This window comes from Chiloscyllium plagiosum, chromosome 11 (genome assembly GCF_004010195.1).
Source record: "Chiloscyllium plagiosum isolate BGI_BamShark_2017 chromosome 11, ASM401019v2, whole genome shotgun sequence".
NCBI lineage: Eukaryota > Metazoa > Chordata > Chondrichthyes > Orectolobiformes > Hemiscylliidae > Chiloscyllium > Chiloscyllium plagiosum.
The window spans coordinates 33,622,611-33,636,318 of record NC_057720.1 but is presented as its reverse complement, the minus strand read 5'-3'; the positions used below and the strand labels follow the sequence as shown (position 1 = coordinate 33,636,318).

General features: G+C 43.4%; 1 protein-coding gene across 5 annotated transcripts in view; it reads right to left on the bottom strand.

Moving 5' to 3' along the window:
• b4galt2 (UDP-Gal:betaGlcNAc beta 1,4- galactosyltransferase, polypeptide 2) overlaps positions 1 to 13,708 on the bottom strand; it is a 489,610-nt gene that overhangs the window by 420,083 nt on the left and 55,819 nt on the right. Inside the window, exon 1 of one of the 5 annotated variants that reach the window (XM_043699064.1) lies at positions 6,002 to 6,051. The exons of the other annotated variants lie outside the window; for them this stretch is intronic. The gene's annotated coding sequence lies outside the window, so the exon portion shown is untranslated. Of the gene's footprint in view, positions 1 to 6,001; positions 6,052 to 13,708 lie in introns of those variants that run through there. 5 annotated transcript variants of the gene reach the window in all.

The following is a 13,708-nucleotide window of genomic DNA, read 5'->3' as shown; positions in this document are numbered from 1 at the left end:
TGTGTGGAAAGCTCCCAGCATGGAGAGACTGCAGACTATAGAAAGACTGTAATGTCCATCTTTTAAGTTCATTTCTTTATTTTCCTAATTTATTCTATGAACAACTGTAATGTAGAACATTTAACTCTTTTCTCTATTTCTCCATTTTTGTACCTAATCTATTTTAGTACCTAAGATTGATAACTAGGTGACTGAATACAAACTTGACAAGAACAGGTTTGGATCTGAGAACACTCCTCAGTTAGAATCCTAGAGATACACTGCACGGAAACAGACTCTTCGGTCCTACTCGGCCATGCTGAGCAGTAATCCTAAATAAATCTAGTCCCATTTGCCAGCATTTGGCCCATATCCCTTTAAGCCCTTCCTATTCATGTCACCACCCAGATACCTGTTAAATGTTATAATTGCACCAGCCTCTATCACTTCCTCTGGCAACTCATTCCTCTGGCAACTCATTCCATACATGTAACATCCTTTGCTTAAAACAAGCTGTCCCTTAGGTCCCTTGTAAATCTTTCCCCTTTCATTCTGAAGCTATGCCCTCTAGCTCTGGACTTCTCCCACCCCAAGACCTTGCCTATTTACCCTATCATGCCTCTCATGATTTTGTAAACCCGTATAAGGTCACCCCTCAGCCTCCAACACTCCAGGGAAAATAGCCCCAACCTACCTAGTCTCTCCCTAGAGCTCAAACCCCTCCAACCCCAGCAACATCCTTGTCAATCTTTTCTGAACCCTTTCACGTTTCACAACATCCTTCCTTTGGCAGGGAGACCAGAAGTGCATACAATATTCCAACAGTGGCCTAACCAATGTCCTGCACAACAGCAACATGACGTCCCAACTCTTGTACTCAATACTCTGACCAACGAAGGAAAGCATACCAAACGCCTTCTTCACTATCCTGTCTACCTGTGACTCCACTTTCAAGGCGCTATGAACCTGGGTCTCCAAGGTCTCTTTGTTCAGTAACACTCCCCAAGACCTGACCATTAAGTGTGTAAGTCTTGCCCTGATTTGCTTCCTCAAAATGCAGAACCTCACATTTATCTAAATTAAATTCTATTTGCAACTCCTTGGCCCACTGGCCCATCTGATCAAGATCCCATTGTAATCTGAGGTAACCTTCTTCGCTGTCCACTACACCTCCAATTTTGGTGACATCTGCAAACTTACTAACCATATCTCCTATGTTCACATCCAAATCATTTATATAAATGACATAAATCAACAATGTAGCCCAACGATATTTCCTGGGAACCAACTTTACTTCCACATTTAAGCATCCCTATCTTGCGAAATTATTCTTTGCACCTGCACTTGTAAAGTCAGTTAGGATGGCTAGTAATGTCTTATTTAGTCTAGTTATTTCTATGCTATAAGGGAAGCATTGCCTGCTAATCTTTATTAAGGCACACTATGGTTAATTCGGGAATGCAGCTTTTAGCTGCTTTAAGCAGAATTGTCAATTTGCAGCAGCGATCTTTGTGGCACTCCACTGGTCAGAGGCCTCTAGTCTGAAAAGCAACCCTCCACCACTAGCCTCTGTCTTCTGCCTTTGAGCCAGTTCTGCATCCAATTGGCTAGTTCTCCCTGTATTCCATGTGATCCAACCTTGTTCATCAGTCGACCATGAGGAACCTTGTCGAATGCCTTACTGAAGTCTATATAGATCACACCCGCAGCTTTGCCCTCATCAATTCTCTTTGTTACTTCTTCAAGTTGAAAAAAGCTTGTGTTGTGCAGAGTTGAACTGCAAACATGGGAATGAACCCTCAACTCTGTTCTCTCATTTAATTAGATAATGGTTGCTCTACACTCCAACTTCACATACCTGCCTCTATTGCATAACCCCAATATCTTTGGTTAACAAAAGCCTATCATATAATTTTTAGATTAGCAATCAATCCAGCATCAATTGATACTTTCAGAAGAGAGTTCCAAACATTTACTCCTTTGTGTGCAAAAATGTTTGCCAATCGGATTCTAGAAAGATCTAGTATCTCTACCCTAAGTCACTGATTTGTGAAATAGGGTGAAATGGGAAAAACTCTGTTCTCATTAATAGCTTTGAAATCACCCCATAACCTTCTAAATTCGAGGGAACACAGCCCCAGTTTAGGTTATCTATTCTCATAATCTTGCCCTTAGAGTCAAGTTAGCACTCTTAAAAAAAAGTTAATACTGAAATAGCTAAAAGGCCAAGACCTCCTTCCTAATGTTCTAAACTTAGAACTGCTCACAGTCTGCCAACTGTGGTCTAACAAGAGTTTTGTATATCTGAATAAAGGCTTGGATCCATTTATGTTCTATCCCACAAGATATATATTAGTTTTGCAGTGGAGGTTCAAAATGTAGGCCATGAGTATTAAGGCTCGTTGCACTGGTAGCAAAGCGTGCCAAGACCTGAGCGAGCTCAAGTTATACCATCAAAGCTATCTATGCAAGATCACACTCGTTACCTGAATATAACGCTGCATGAACAGGAGCATCCTCCAGGTGAGAGATTCCCATTCTCGTGCAGCAACAGCAGTGGAAAGGCTAATCACCTTCCAAAATGTGTTCTCCACCCTCAACCTACCACTGGTCAAGGATCACAGGGTGGGTAGCAGAAATGAAAGGAAGATACCATGGCAGACTACTGAAGAAAATTGTTTTGTTACCTCTACAGCCATGAAGAGAGCAAACTTTATCAATGGTTTTCAATTTGTGTAATAGCGACAAGGTGAGAAATGTACCACAAGATTATCAGGAAGCAGTGCCACTTTATCTGCAGACACCAGATGCATGTACTGCAGGGGGTAGGGGGAGAGCAGCTCCCAGTGGATGGTGCACAACGGTGGCACTCAGGGTCTGCGACCAGTGAGGCTGTCCCCTTTGACCTTTACCCTTTTCCCGGGCTGAGTCAGAGCCCTGCATGCAGGGGGAGGGGGGAGAACAGCTGCTGCCACTGGGCTTCCTCTCAGTGCCTGGGCATCATGGCAACCTCTGCAAGATGGGCACGCATTGAGAGAGATGGTTGGATGACAGCCAGATGGATAGTGGGCAGGGAGCAAGGAAGCTGTGGGGGAGCTTTACCAATCGCTTGGTATTGCTACTATGGCCTTCTAAATGCAAGCAAATGTGGCATTTATGATTAATCTTCTCTGCTGAAGTAAGTGGGCGTCTGGAGTTTTTTCTCTCATTGAAGTGTAAAGGTTGGCATCATTATAGACAAGGAGAAAGTGAGGACTGCAGATGCTGGGGATCAGAGCTTAAAAACGTGTTGCTAGAGAAGGGCTTATGCCCGAAACGTCGATTCTCCTTCTCCTTTGATGCTGCCTGACCTGCTGCGCTTTTCCAGCAACACATTTTTAAGCATCATTATAGACAACACAGTGGCTCAATGGTTAGCCCTGTTGCCTCACAACGCCAGGGACTCAGGTTCAATTCCAGCCTCAGGCAACGGTCGGTGTGGAGTTGGCACATTCTCTACCCACCTGGGTTTCCTCCAGGTGCTCCAGTTTCCTCCCACAGTTCAAAGATGCACAGGTTAGGTGAATTGGCCCATAGTGCACAGGGGTGTGAAGGCTAGGTGCATAAGTCAGAGGAAATGTACAGTAATAGGAGTAAGGGAATGAGTCTGGGTGACATAGTATTCGGTGTGGGCTTGCTGGCCAAATGGGCTGATTCCACACTGTAGGGATTCTATGATTTTATGATCACCCGCAATAACAAGCCTTGCATACCCAGTTCTGAAAAGGCAAAGACATACTACTGTTTGACAAAGAAACTTTAAGAATTGCAGATGCTGAAAACCTGAAACAAAAACAGAAATTGCCAGAGAAACTCAGCAGATCAGGCAACATCTTTAGACAGAAAACAGAGTTAATGTTTCAAATCCAGTAACCCTTCTTCACAACTGATTGCAGCTAATTAAAAGTTGGTACATAAGCTTTTTTGGGGGGTGGGGGGTGAGTAGCTGGTAGGAGATGGAGCTGGTAGGAGTAAGAGAACAACAATTGGGTCTAAAAAGAAATGGGTTAGGTCAGCCTGGGAGAACCAATACCTGCTCATGAGGATCTGAAATCAGAATACAGGCTGAAGTAACTAGTTGTAGTCAGAAACAACCATTTAATACATGCTCTTACTAACATAGGCAGCAATAAAATGGCTTCCTGATGCAAATAACATAACAAAATGGCTTCTAGGCTGCAAATTGACAATTCTGTTTAAAGCTGCATTCCTGAATTAACCAGACAATACTTCCCTTATAGCATAGAAATAACTAGACTAGATAAGACATTACTAGCCATCCTAACTGACCTTGCAAGTGCAGGTGCAAACAATAGTTTCGCAAGATGTTTGAATGTGGAAAGTTGGTTCCCAAGAAATATCATTGGGCTACGTCGCTGTCATAAAGCCATTTTATTAAATTTGACAGGTAATTGTTTGAATTTGCTCTGTAATTATGGCTATACCTCTTTTCATGAAAAGATTTTAAAATGTCTTTGTCTTAAGCCATGTGTGCAGTTTCTCCTAGGGACACAGAAGTATTTAACCTCTGTGTTGCTGGACAACCTGTGCCTGGCTGTGATAATCAAAGTGTGAAATCTTACAGAACCAAACTGGATTACTAGTGTTTATTGACCGACCGCGGAACAAAGAGACCGTCCCTAGGGGAGTCCAGATCTTCATTAATGGGGGCTGTTAATCCCTGTTAGTTCCCAAACTGATATAAAAAAAAATAGTCTGGAGCTCAGCCTTTGAGTGTACAAATATACAAACGTATCATCTGCAGCTTGATGACAGAGATTGGGATAGTTTTAGTTCTGGACTGGCGCTCACATAGGCTGAACAGTTTCCCACTTGTCTTGTAGATTGGCTCCTTTCAAGAGCTTCCATGAGGAGCTTCTTTTTTCAAGATTTTAGGGTTGGTCATTCTAGAGCTGTAATGATTGGCATGGAATCCCTGCCGAGCATTAACAGCTGCTTAGCCCCGTTAAAGCCTGGTCTGTTTTTTTTCAAATGGTGGACCTGCCCTAAGTAAAGATCTTTTGAGAAGTAATTCTGGCTGCAAAAAAAAGCCAGTCAAAAGGTAGGTTCTTAAAGAAAGCCTAAAGATTAAATATATGCTTTTCCTGCCCTACCTTCCCTATATCACAGCTCTCCCACCTCACTGTCCCACAGTTCTCACTGTGGCATCACAAGTTTCCTAGCCATGAAATGGGATCACAGTGGGAACAGTTTTGGGAAATAATCATCTAAATTGTGAAGACAGACTTAAATAGTTCTAGACTAAAGTATCCAGAAGATAAAATCTGAGAACAAAGTTTTAAATAAACTAGACTTGACTACAAAGGTCCCTGAAGAAGACATCACTGTAAAAAATACATTTCCTAAATCAAAGATCAACTTCTGCGGTTGACAAGTTAACAACTTATGACTAACACAGTATTATAATGTATAAAATCAATACGTTACAGTGCTGTATCTCTGTGCAATAGACTTTCTTTGTTGATATATAGTAAACCAGTTTTGATGTGCACTATATTGTCATTCCTGAACATTCACAGAATGATGCTTAGAAGGCTCAAGTAGCTTCCTACTTAAAAAAACATTCAAGCTGAACATAAAATGGATGAGGGTGAACTAGATTAGGTCAAGGTCAAAGAAAGGTTTAATTCCCAGTGGCACAACCATTGACAGGTTGAATAATCACTTAAGCAAATACAAATGCTTATTGATGTTATGTGGCTGTCAATACACACATACAGCGGCCATAAAGAGCTGTAAATGAGTCTGAAGCATCATTTTTTTTCTCTGAAAGACATGCTATCCACTTCCTCAGAGTTGTTGGTGTCAATTTCATACACGTTCTTTTGTGGAATCACTCAACTGGAAAATTTCACAATACATCCAAAACCATTTACTCTGTAGAATCCTTGCATGTTTTTAAAAGAAATGGATGAAGAGAGTTAGATTAAGTTTCTAAATCTAGAAATCAAATCATGCCTACCCTCGGCCCCTCCAACTCCTCTCACTACATTGAACCACGATGCTGTACCATCCTGTGCCAAATTCACATCAGATTCAATTAAGAGAGTGTCACTTGCGCAGGCCATTTATACTATCTTGATGATCACACATTAATTAAACTGGCACCAATTGTGACACAGAGTGGACTTCGATGAAACCCAATGTTTGGTTTTGAATTGGAGAAGTTTTATATCATATTTTATATCAATGTTGAAATAAGTCTGCCAAACCTGCAGTCCAGGTGGGGGTAATTTGGCCTTACTCCCTTATACCCAGTATTAACCCTTCAACTATAACTATAGACTCTTAATTATTATCCCCTTCCTCTGTGTCCAATTAAATTCTCATCTTTTAAATGCTAAACTAAATAATGATTAAATAGATACTTATAGTTAAATAGCCAAAATCTTCTACTTCTTTCACTGATACCTCTGAGTCTATGACTGCTGTTACTAATCAGTAGAAATAGAATTTTATTACATATCATCTCAAAATCTATTAGCTTTTCCCCTGTTTTTGTAACCCGCACAGCCCAGAGAATACATTGATTTTTATTTACATAAGCGAGATTTGCAAGACACAAGTGAACTTGAACCATCGATCACATCTATTGATGATAGTTCATATATTTATGTGGTGCAAACTGTACTGTAGTCTTGGGAGGATAATGTGAGAGTAGAAAAATTAATTTTGATAATATTGTGTGCAAAAAAGGGGAGGATATCGGTGTCAATATTTTACACCAAGAAGAAACTTTAGACATTTCTAGGTTAACGATTTCAAAACTTCCATGAACAGACTGAGGCAGTAATCTCTTTCTCATGTGGCAGAGTTCAGGTGCAGGATGAATGGAGGGATGAAGGCTTTGTGCCACAGAAGATTTCAGTGTAGGGTTATGCAGGCATCTTCTTCCACCACTGCTGCATCCTTAGAGAAGTGTGATCGGGAGAATAAAGTATTCTTACAGTATTCCAAAATTCTCATGAAATATACTTCCAAAAGGCTCAGCTGTATCTACACGAGATCTCACAGGTCAGAGGTGGTCATCCAATTCTTGTCAGTGCCATGTCTTTGAAAAAAAGCTACTGATTAGTTCTTAACTCCTGCATGTTCACCACTGCCAGGAAAATATTTCCCATTCAGCTGTTCACCCAAATCCCCTTTGAAAGTTACTAGTGAATCAACAGAAAACATGCGTGGGTGCATGCAAGTCTCAAAGCAAGAATTGAACAGTATTTGGCATCTGATTCTGGATCACATTGCAGGTAAAGAGAGGCACCATCACTCCTGTAGGTTGTTTCCAATTGTCAATTGTTAACTGCAATCTGTTGTGCTGTGCTCAAGTTTAGAGGGATATGATGTTGACATGGTGTCAGAATAATTAAAATACTAACCTATTTATCTTCAAAGAACGAACAACCTTCGGTTGCCTTATAAAGGTTACAATCAGAAGTAATATCAGACAGCTCTAAGTCAAATATTGCTTAGAAGCAAAACCCAAACAATAGTCAGGATTAGCAAACAAAGTTTGGAAACATTTCTCCATATACTTTCTGAATTAACACTCTCTATAGGTGAAAGAAATCCAACTTTTAATATTTGGATGGGTAAAGTTCGACATTTTGTACAACTAAAACCCAAATGTCAATTTGGCACAATCATCAGAAGGAATTGCCAGGAACAGCACCAAACGAACCTAAAAAGGAGGTGTCAGCCTGATGAAACGACTGCTTGCACGCCAAGCAACAAGAGCAGCTTGCAATAGACAGAGATAAGTAACAGCAAGACATCAGACCTAAGTTCTATAATCCTGCTGAATCCAGTTGTGAATGGCGATGGACGATTAAACTCTTAACAGGAGGGATAAGATCCACAAATAACCCTGTCCTGAATTATGGGGGACCCCGGCGCATCAGTGCTGAGGATAAGGCTGAAGCATATACAAATGTCGTCAGCCAGAAATACTGAGGAGAACGATCCATCTCAGTCTCCTCTGAGGTCCTCATGATCACTGTAGCCAATTTGATTCACTCCACACGTAATCAGAAATGGCTGACGGCACTAAATACTGACGACATTCCAGCAATAGTACTGAAGACTTGTGGTCCACAAATTGCTGCACCCCTAGTCAAGCTATTCCAATACAGCTATCATGCTGGTAGCTATCCAGCAATGTGGAAAGTTTTCCAGGAATGTCCTTCTTTAAAAAGCTGTACAAGTCCAATCCAGTAAACTATCACCCCTAAAGCATCCTTGCAATCACAACATGTTGGAAAGTTTTGTTGACAATACGTTTAAGTAATACAATAACAATTTGCCTGGTGCTCAGTTTGGATAATTCAGCACCTGACTTCATCACCATCTTGGTCTAATCATGGACAAAAGAGCTGAGTTCAACAGGGGTAGTGTGAGTGATTGTCAAATGATGCCTTGCTGCTAAAGGCAGAACATAGCAGCAAAAAATCATAGAATCATCGAGTTGGACCTGTACATCTCTGCCATGCTGACTAGCTTTCCTAAATTAATTGAGTTCCATTTGCCAGCATTTGGTCCATATCCCTATAAACCTATCTAGATGCCTTTTACATGTTGTTACTCCTAGCAAAACTGAAGTTAATGAGAATCAGGGAGAGAACACTTCATTAATTGGTGTCACACCAAGCATAAAGGAAGACGACTGTCATTAGTGAAGGCCAATTATCTCAGTACAAGGAAACTGCCACAGGAGTTTTTCAGGATCATGTACAAGGCCCAACAATGTTCAGATGCTTGAACAGCATACTTCCTTCCATGAAAGGTCAGAAGTAGAAATGCTTGCTCATTACTGCACAATGTTCAGCGCTGCTTGTAACTCCTCAGATAATAAAACAGAGTCAAAAGATATGGTGCTGGAAAAGCACAGCTGGTCAGGCAGCATCTGAGGAGCAGGAGAGTCAGTGTTTCGAGCATAATCTTAATCAGGAATGGGTTCGATGTCGCAACGCTTGTTGAATTCATTAATCTAGGAGCATAGTGGGATGAAGGCGAGGCCTTTACTGAGGACTGATCGTTCATCCCCAGTGAGGGGGGAGGTCTGTGGGGATGGTAAAAAACACAGAAGGGCTGAGAGTTTGGACCTGGTGTAGGGCTGGCATTGGGGGTGGGGACAGAGACTGTTGCTGGAGTGGGTGTGGTTATGATATGGTTGGGTGACATCACCAATGAAGGTGACGCACACAATGGGGGTTGGGGGGTGGAAGCAGTGCATTCGGTGCCATCCACTGGGGCAGAAGTGACGTTCCATGTGATGTCCGCGATGTCTTCAGCGGGGTTCCAGTGAGTAATGTTGATGGGGGCAGAAGGTGCTGAGGAGGCAGCAACTACAGGGATGGAAGTGACATGCTGGATAGTCCTCACGGTGGTTTCAGCAGCGGTGGTCTTTGTAGCAGTCGCAGAGGTGGTTGTGTTGGCAGCGATTGCTGAGGCTGTATAGTCAACAGTGTCTGCAGTCCATGGAGCAGGGGGGCGGAAGTGACGTCATTGTTTGCCACGGTAGTGGTGGCTGAAGCTGCCATGTGGCTAACGGTATCTGAGCAGTTCTGGAGGCTGGGAGAAGGTTCTGTGATGATCGAGGAATCCTGAGTTTGGAGGTAAGTACATGAAAGTTTAGTATACCTATATTCCTTGATGGCAGTTATGGTGGAGAAAAAGCATTTGCTGAGTGTGTGGATGCTTCTCAGGATGAAGAATAGCAGAGGTCCTTTGCAGGTCTGGCCCTGAGTGTGCCCGTGAGCTGGGGAAGGGCTGACTGCAGGGAGTGTAGGTGGCAGTGCATGGCTGCGAGCGTGAAACAGAGGATCCAGATGGAGAACCATTTCTGGAGGCTTTGGATTTGCTGCAGGTAGTGGTTGTCTTGGTTAGGTCCAAATTGTGATGACCTGAATGTAGCCTGGAGTCCATCCAGGATCAGTCGGTTTTGTAGGCAGGCACTGAGGAAGGGGATGTGGCTGTGGTAGCAGGTCTGCTTCAGGATTAGCTGAAGAGCTTCAGAGCAGAGGTGATGACCTGGGGGGTGCAGTGAGAGAGACTCACTGAGATTCTTGTAGACAGAGGAGGAGAACTTCTTCAAGGGAGATATCCTTGGAAGAGGCTTCACTATGAGGTTATAATCAACTAGGAGAAAGTGAGGGCTGGAGATCAGTGTCAAAACGTGTGGTGCTGGAAAAGCACAGCAGATTAGGCAGCATCTAAGGAGCAGGAGATTCAATGTTTCGAGCATAAGCTCTTCATCAGGAATGTGATAATAAAGTAGTCTATGTTCATATGCAGCAAGACTTGGACAACATTCTGACTTCAACTATTAAGTGGCAAGTAACAGTGTGCCAGGGCGAGGCAATGGTCGTCACCAAAGGGAATTCGAATAATCTCTTTAGTATTCAATTGCATTAGAGTCATATAGCATAGAAACAGGCCCTTCAGCCCACTGTCTGAGGAGCAGGAAAAATCAACGTTTTGGGCAAAAGCCCTTCATCTATTCTTGATGAAGGGCTTTTGCCCGAAACGTCGATTTTTCCTGCTTCTTGGATGCTGCCTGACCTGCTGTGCTTTTCCAGCACCACTCTAAACTAGACTCTGGTTTCCAGCATCTGCAGTCCTTGTTTTTACCTAGTTGATTTCAGCCTTCAGTCCACCATGTCTGTGCCAACTGATAAACACCAAAACTACACTATAATACTGCTGTATCCCTCACTATCAACATCCTGGGGTTACCATCAACCAGAAACTGAACTGGACCAGCAACATAAACAGGTCAGAGGCTTGGAACTCTGCATCACCCGACTCACCAATACCTGTCCAACATCTACAAGTAAGGACTGTGACGGAATCTGTAGTAATGATTTCTGCTCCAACAATGTTTTAACACCATTCAGACAAAGCAGCTCACTTGATCAGGACAATCTTCACCTCCTTCAGCATTTAGTCTTCCCACCACTGGAGAGCAAGGGCAGCAACCTGTATTATATAAGGCTGTCAATAAAAGATTCTTATCCAGCACATTCTAAACCCATGACCTTCAACATCTCAAAGGACATGGGCAGCAGATGTACGGCATCATCATGCACTTGCAAGATGCCCTCAAAGCTATGCCTGATCCTAACTGAGGGCTAGATCACAGTTCCCTTACTGTTACAAATGAAAATCCTGGCATGAGCTCCATTTTGACAGAGCGGCGAGGAGAGAAGGTGGAGTGAAGAGAGGGCTGCCGGGAAGGTAAGGGTTTAATTTATATTTGGGCAGTGGCTAAACCCGCGATACTACAGGTGTAATATCTCCCTCCCCCCTCCCCTCCCCACCCCCCCCCACCCCCGCCAACTGGAAGAAAAAGACTCTGTAAGGTAAGGCTTTTATTTTTTTCTTTATCTTTCTTTTTCATATATTTAAGTGCATCGTTTGGGTTTAGCTAGTTCATATAAAGCTAAGCTTACAATGGCAGGGGGCCAGACTTCTTCTTGATGTGGGAGCTTAGGAACGTGTCTGACGTCCCTGACTCTTACACTTGCATGAAGTGTCTCCAGCTGCAGCTGTTGTTTGACCGCATGACAGCTCAGGACCTGTGGATGGACTCACTGTGGAGCATCCGCGATGCTGAGGAGATCGTGGATTGCATGTTTAGTGAACTGGTCACACCGCAGGTTAGAATTGCTGAGGGAGACAGTGAATGGGTGACCAAAAGACAGAAAAAGAGTAGGAAGGCAGTGCAGGTGTCCCCTGATGTCATCTTCCTCCAAAAAAGGTATACGGTTGGGGGAGATGGCTCACCAGGAGAGGGAAGCAGTTGCCAGGATTATGGCACCGTGACGGGCACTGCTGTTCAGAAGGGTGGGAAAAAGACTCGTAGGGCCATAGTCACAGGGGATTCTATTGTGAGGGGAGTAGATAGGCGGTTCTGTGGCCGAAAATGGGACTCCCAGATGGTATGTTGGCTCCCAGGTGCTCGGGTCAGGGATGTCACTGATTGACTGCAGTGCATTCTAAAAGGGGAGGGTGAACAGCCAGTTGTCATGGTGCATATAGGCACCAACAATATAAGTACAAAAGGAGATGAAGTCTTGAAAGAAGAACTCGAGGAGCGAAGTTAAAGAGGAGGACCTCAAAGGTACTGATCTCGGGATTACTATCAGTGCCACGTGCTAGCCAGCGTAGAAATGAAAAAATAGGCAGGATGAACATGTGGCGGAGATGGTGTAGGAGAGAGAGGTTCAGATTTGTTGGACATTGGGACCGGTTCTGAGGAAGGTGGGATTATAACAAAATGGATGGTCTACATCTGAACCAGACCGGAACCAATGTCCTTGGGGGAGTTTTTGCTAAACTAATGTGGCAGGGGACTGGGAACCAGAGAGAAAACAAGCAGGCAGCGAGGTGAAAACTGGAGACTGTAAGAATCATGAAGACAGCATTAATAAAGGGAAGAGTAGGCAGAGAGCAGATGAGCGCAAAAGAACTGGTGGCCTGAAATGAATCTACTTTAATGCAAGGAGTATAGCGTGTAAGGCAGATGAACTTAGGGCTTGGCTTGGTGCCTGGGAGTATGATGTTATTGCGATCACAGAGACTTGATTGAAGGAAGGGCATGATGATTGGCAACTAAATGTTCCAGGATATAGACATTTCAGACAGGACAGGGAGGGACGTAAAATGGAGGGGGGGGTGGGGGGCCGATGGAGTTGCATTGCTGGTCAAGGGCAATATCACAGCTGTGCTAAAGGAGCACACTATGGAGGTCTTGGGTAATGAGGCATTATGGGTGGAGCTGAGAAATAAGAAGGGTGCAGTTACACTGTTGGGGCCGTATTACACGCCTCCCAACAGTGAGAACAAATAGGTAAACAGATTATGGAAGGATGTAGAGGCAATAGGGTAGTAGTGACGGGAGATTTTAATTTTCCCAACATTAACTGGGATACACCTAATGTCAGAAGTCTGGTTGGTGTAGAATTTGTAAGAAGCGTCCAGGAGAGTTTTCTAGAGCAGTATGTCCGATGAGGGAAGGGGCCGTATTGGACCTGGTACTGAGGAACGAGACAGAACAGGTGGCAGGAGTTGCGGTGGGGGATTTCTTTGGGAACAGTGACCACAATTCTGTAAGTTTCGGAACACTCATAGATAAAAAAGAGAGAGTGGTCCTAAGGGAAAAATACTAAACTGGGCCAAGGCCAATTATATCAAAATTAGGCAGGAGCTCAGAAATGTGGATTGGACCCAGCTATTTGAAACAAAGTCCACATTTGAGATGTGGGAGGCTTTCAAAGATAGGTTAAAGATAGTGCAGGATAGGCATGTCCCGTTGAAGGCTAAGGATAGGAAGGGCAAGATTCGTGAACTGTGGATGACAGGAGAAATTGTACGACTAGCCAAGAGGAAAGGGAAGCATACATAAGGTCTAGGCAGGTAAGAATAGAACGGGCCCTGGAAGAATATCGGAAGAGTCGGACAAGTCTTAAACGAGGAATCAAGCGGGCTAAAAGGGGTCATGAAATAGTTTTAGCAAGCAGAATTAAGAATTCCAAAGCATTTTATTCTTATATAAGAAGCAAGTGGGCAAGTAGAGAAAGGATTGGTCAACTAAAGGATAACGAAGGAAGGCTGTGTGTCGAACCTGAGAAAATGGGTGAGATTCTGAATGATTACTTTGCATCAGTGTTCA